Source organism: Salvia hispanica, chromosome 4 (assembly GCF_023119035.1).
Source record: "Salvia hispanica cultivar TCC Black 2014 chromosome 4, UniMelb_Shisp_WGS_1.0, whole genome shotgun sequence".
Lineage (NCBI taxonomy): Eukaryota > Viridiplantae > Streptophyta > Magnoliopsida > Lamiales > Lamiaceae > Salvia > Salvia hispanica.
This window is the reverse complement of record NC_062968.1, coordinates 54,227,494-54,233,493: the sequence shown is the minus strand read 5'-3', so window position 1 is coordinate 54,233,493 and position 6,000 is coordinate 54,227,494.

The following is a 6,000-nucleotide window of genomic DNA, read 5'->3' as shown; positions in this document are numbered from 1 at the left end:
AAACACAATTATCTTTAGTAAAAATAACAATCATATCGTATTTGCAATTATCAATTTTAAATTAGCGTCATTTTTTGGAGTATGATCTCATTTAGATAATTGAAACTAATTAACTAAAAAATCAAGAAATAAATAAAAAATAACTTAATATAACGCAATTACTTTTATTAAAAAAAATTACTACTATTACTTTTAATATGATTAGCGTCATTTTATTCTTTTGGGATACAAATTCACTTTGAGATAGTGACTTTTATGTATTGCAATCACTTTTTTTTTCGTGACACCGATTGGGACAAATTTGGTTAATTGAAGGTAATTGAAAGATGATGGATGGAAAGTGAAAAAAAAGTTACCCTCTATATATAGGGGATATTTTGTTGTAAATTATAAAAATAGATTATTATATCTGTCCATGTATACCATGATTGAGTTTATATATTTGGATATAGGCAGCTTCGGATTTCCATAAATTTGAAGAAAATATAAAATTATCATATACTAGTCGATAGGAGCATATTAGGGTGCCACCATCCCTTAAAATAACATCATACCATCATTCCTAGTCAATCATTTGTACACGTGGACGAATAATAAGTTGTCATGTGGCAAAAAAAATATAAAAAAAATATGAAAAAGACGGCCAGCAATTTGTTGTTCTTTATACAACAATTTTTCTTATCCAGCAATATCCGACACACTAGATTGTTGTGTAGTGTTTGTAATATTGCTGTGTAGCGTTTATAATATTGTTGTATAAGTGGTGTCATGGTGTCACTTTAAGAAGGGTTGTCATTTTAACACAAACCCTACGTGATATTATTATTCATATAAATAGAAAATAGACATTGAGATTAGTGAATGAAAATAGTTGCCATAAATGTCAATGTTTCTTTAGTCAAGAAAACGAAATTTAAAGTGGGCAACCAGACATACGTATGCGGACACCAAGTAAATTACTACTACCATTTTCTCTATAGTTTTAGTCAATATCAAAACACACACACATTATATCTCGACATCATCATCTACAATTAGCCATTGCACTTTGTGACATATCACGTAAGTGTTTTGCTAAAAGCATAAATTTGATGTTACTATACATCTTAATAACAAAAAGGGTGAACTAAAAGAGATAGAAATCTGGTTTGTTTGATTTATAATTTTTTCTTCATGAATGACCCAATATTGAAAAGAGATTCTTTAGAGTATGAGTTAGTGATATTAAATGTGAGTGGTGTACTTTTCCTAAGAAGGAATGACCCCTAAACCACATTTTCTTCGGCTAGCTAAGATCTCTTCAAGTATTTGATACTATTGTTGTAACCGATGGATTATGTTCTTATATTAAAAAAAACTAATGGTATGTATTATTTCTTGGTCCGGAGCTCCTTTCAGAAGGTTTGATATGAAAATTTAGTTATTCTTGTTCTCTGTTATTTTGTGGTCAATTTGGGATATACGAAATATAGTGACGATTCAAGGTGTCAAACCTAGGTGCATAGTTGGTTGCTAGTGTTTCCTTTTCTACTAGGACAAATTATAGAAAACTTGAACAATGTTAGAGAGTGATCGGACTCAAGGCTATAACGAGTAGGGCGCATAACTGATAGAGTATCATTTGTTGTTGTTGCTTGGTTTTCTCTAGTTTCTCTTTAAATTGTTGGCATTGATGGCTTGTATTTTGTATGTTGTTGAGTGATTTAATTTTTTCTCTAAGTGATCCTTAGACCACCATTTCTTGCGATTAGATGCATTTTTATCTTATAAAAAACATGCAGGTCATGACTTTATATTAGAATTTATGAAAATTAATTGTTCTACAAGATTTAATTTATAAATTTATTTTACATCACATTAAATTACCCAATATTTAACTCAAGATGTATCTATATATTAACTCATCACTTTCTTATCTAAATGGCTAAAACTCATTGAGGAATTCGCATATATTAAACAAAAATAAAAAAAGACAGAATATGTCATAAAACTTCATACATTACTAAAATCTGTGGATAATCAAATAAGTCCAACTATAACTTTTGAGGTTCAAACAAATTCAAAATAATAAATAATTAAAACAAGACCACACAACATAAACTAAAGTATTAAATTTTGTGCAGTGGTGGTTGGTCATAAAAGCATGTGAAAAGTATATATTGATGAGAAGGACCATCACTGAAATTAATAGAAATGTGGTCCTATCCACATTCCATTAACATATGAAATAAAGCAATTTAATTAAACCTGATTTAACCCTTGGCGACTCTAAACGAGCATGCTTTTTTAGTTCCTTAATTAATTAAGCAAAGTCCAAATACAAAAGCTTCTTCATCAGCAAGCTTAAGCATAATTTAGGTCACCCCACTTAATTAGAGCTAAAGGACAATTTATTTAGCATCAAATACCATCTGTCTTTGATTAATTATCATATTTTAAGCACAAAAGAACGGTTAAAGGAGTTTGCGTCATGTTTTTATGTATCTTTTTTTATTTAATTACATAAATTGTGATCACATCACATTTGAAATTTAGCCCGAGCAATCAAGAGGGAAGCCTCCTCCCCTAAGATAAGTTTTTGCTTACAAGTCAAATATTCAATTAGAATCTTGTATGAGATCGTTTTTCGCTATAGAAAAATCCTTAAAACGAGCCGCGGTCTCAATTTCGATAAGTACTATAAAATATGAACATGATTTTTCGTTGTTTACAAAACAATATCATTTTTATTTATGAAATTAAAATAATCATCCAAATACACGGCTTCACTCAGTCTCGCCTTCATGGCTGCCATTGCACCCCACTACTAAAAAGAACTCAAGAAAACCCCCAAAAAAATTCATTTTTTGGCGAAAAATCATAATTTCAAATACTTTACAACGATTAAAATTGGAATTACTCATTTAACGATTTCTTAAATTTCCATCAAGAAGAAAAAATTATAGTACTACTAAATCTTATAATTTGATGACATGGAACAAACTCAATATGGATATGGATGGGCGTGGACATGTTACGTTAGGTCATATGTATGGAGTATTTTATTGTATAGTATAATTTTAATTAGTTTAGCACTAAAGGTATATCACATGGAGGAATATTTAAATTAGAATACGTCATCTGGGGATGTAATGTGATTGGGCTTAGAAAGTTGGCAAATTGAGATATTTTTATTTTTGTATGTGGGATTAATTTGTAGTGCAGAAACAACAGAATCCAGTTCAATTGTTGACTACCATGTTACAGCCGTTTTTCTCTTTCTATTATTGGTAACCTATTTTCACATTATATTTATTTGAGATCACAAATTCTACATAGTGATATTAATGTGTTTTAATTATTCAATTTAAATGATCCAGCAGCATATACCAATAATGAAAAATCTGTATCTTTAGATAGGGCAGTAATAATGTACTGCCAGAAATAGAATTTCACAGATTTTTTTTTTTTGACAAGAGAGAAAAGGCTCACACCGCTTAGAGATCGGTGAGCAAAGGAACCACAGTTCGGTATCAACAAACTAGTCTAAAAAAACAAGCAAAATACCTCAAACTAAAAAAAGCAAGCTAAGCAAAGGGAAAACACCCTCCAAACCAGAACCACAAAACTAAAAACTAAACAAACATCAAGCAAAGCCACCAAGCAAAAATACATTGCACCTTTATGTTTATCAGAGTTGCTTATGTGATTATGCTTCGTCCATCTTCTAGCTTTAAGTAGGTCCTCACACATTTGGCCTGTTGAGAAAGGAAATTCCGGGCACCACGCTTTAGTCCATGCTCCAAGCCTCCAAATAATGAGTCTCTTCTCAGTTTCCCAGTTCGGTTCCATTTTTTGAAATATAACTTTATTTTTGAGCCACCAAATAGACCATGAGATCACATAGAATAAAGAACTCCAAATTTTAAAATCAAATCTCGTGAAAGGTGCAGTCATCCATGCAAGGAAGCAAGTCATCGGATCTTTGGGGAGACAAAAGGCAAGGTTCCAGCAGTTGCATCCGAAATATCACAAGCTACTAGAAAACCTGCAACCAAAAATAATAGTATGATACACTATTTCAGGTTCCTCCCCACAAAATACACAAAGCTCATCCTCAACTCCGGAAAATCGGAATCTGTTATTAGACAAAGGATTTTATAGTGTTTCTTGTTATTAAGATTATATGACTTGAATCTTGATATATAATTGTTATCTATATTTTGAATAACCATATGGTTTTTACTTATCATTGTTGTTTTTTAAGTAATTCACATATACACAAGTCTATTGAAGTGAAGGGAAGTTTGCAAAAATAATATACCAACACTGAGGGCAAGAACAAAGAACCTAGGGCTAAGACTGGTGATTTTTGAACATTTTACTTTGATTTCATCTTTATAGTGTCTAAGAGTAGCTAATGTAATGCATAAACATTAACCTCTAATATTGCATATGAGAATGACTTTTGTTGGAAAGGGAAAGTGTCGAGATTGAAGAACCGACTATTTGTGACTGTTAATGGAAAGTTTAATTCTCGAGCCAAGGAAAATTAACAATTAAATCAAGTACTACTATATTAATATAAGTTGCAATTGAGGTACTAGGTTGTAGCTTTTCCAAAGACAGGTCATCTAGACGTACTTTGAATCGCATCTCTAAACAAAAAATATTAATTAATCTTCATCATTATCATATGACTAATTAACTCTGTCATTTTCATTCCACTTAAACAGATTTTCGCAGTTTAATGTTGGCCTCAACAAGATATAATAATATAATTAGTTTTTGAAACTTAGTTAAGTACTACTAGTATATTTATGAAACTTATATACCGTAAAGCGATCAGACAAACAGAATCTCAAGATAAAAAAAGCAGAAAGAAATTAAATTGTTTTAGTTTAATAAGATAAATTAGAGGCTAAAACAAGATGCTATAATTTATGCATCCTTTTTTTAGCAAAATTAATGATTAATTATAAATTTAATAATTGGACGTGTGAATGAATTTTATTTTTTTTTGGTTTAATCACAGGTATGCTGAGCCCGTCTTTTTGGCGGAATTCGACTAATCCTGCTCGACCGGGCTTGCAGATTAAGGCCGAAAGTCTTCCAGCGGGTGACGGTGACGGTGATGGGGTGTGAATGATTTTTTTACTAAAGGCATTCACAATTAATTCCAAGAGCTTTATTTATTTTTAAACGTAGTAACCAAAAAAAAAAGTAAATATATATTTACCATAAACCACATTCAACACTGACATCTACCGAAGATTATGGGCTAGACCAACTTGATCGTCTCCTTACATCATCTTATTGATTGGTGATTTCAACTTTACTATAGGGAAAAAACTAGATAAAGAATCTACATACATATCCATATACTATAGTTAGTTAATTTGGAAATTCTGTTTGCAGATTGCAAATTCCGATAACCTTGATTGCGCGATATTCATTTTTATATGTTTGTTTTTATTTTTGTTGATGTGTCTTGAACTCTTGATTAAACTGTTGCTTGAACAATAGGAACATGTTGTGGCAGTGATTGAGCCAAGATTATGATTATAATGAAAATATGATGCATTTTTTTTTCTGCTTTTTTGAAATAATTAAAATATTTCTTAATAAACTAAAAGATTTTTTTTGAAAAAAATAGTACACATTGCAAAAGATGGTAAATTCTCCATTTTATATAAATCAAATAACTGCATTTTCAAATAGTGGAAGCTATCCAATGACATTAGTGCGTAATTCATTTTTTTCTATACAATGAAGTTTTTAATGAAAATTTTAAAAAATAATTGAGATGATAGAAAAAAAAAGTTCAAATCGCTTAATTATTCAATATTTATCACACCACAATCCAAAATATATGGATGCACCTCTATCCATCGTGAAAAAAGGAAAGTTTGAGAACCAACTTCAAGCTATTTAAGTATTTAACAAATTTTTTTCCTCCACACTAAAACAATGTGAATAGGATTTTTAATTTTAAATTGCTGATTAAATAGAAATTTTAAT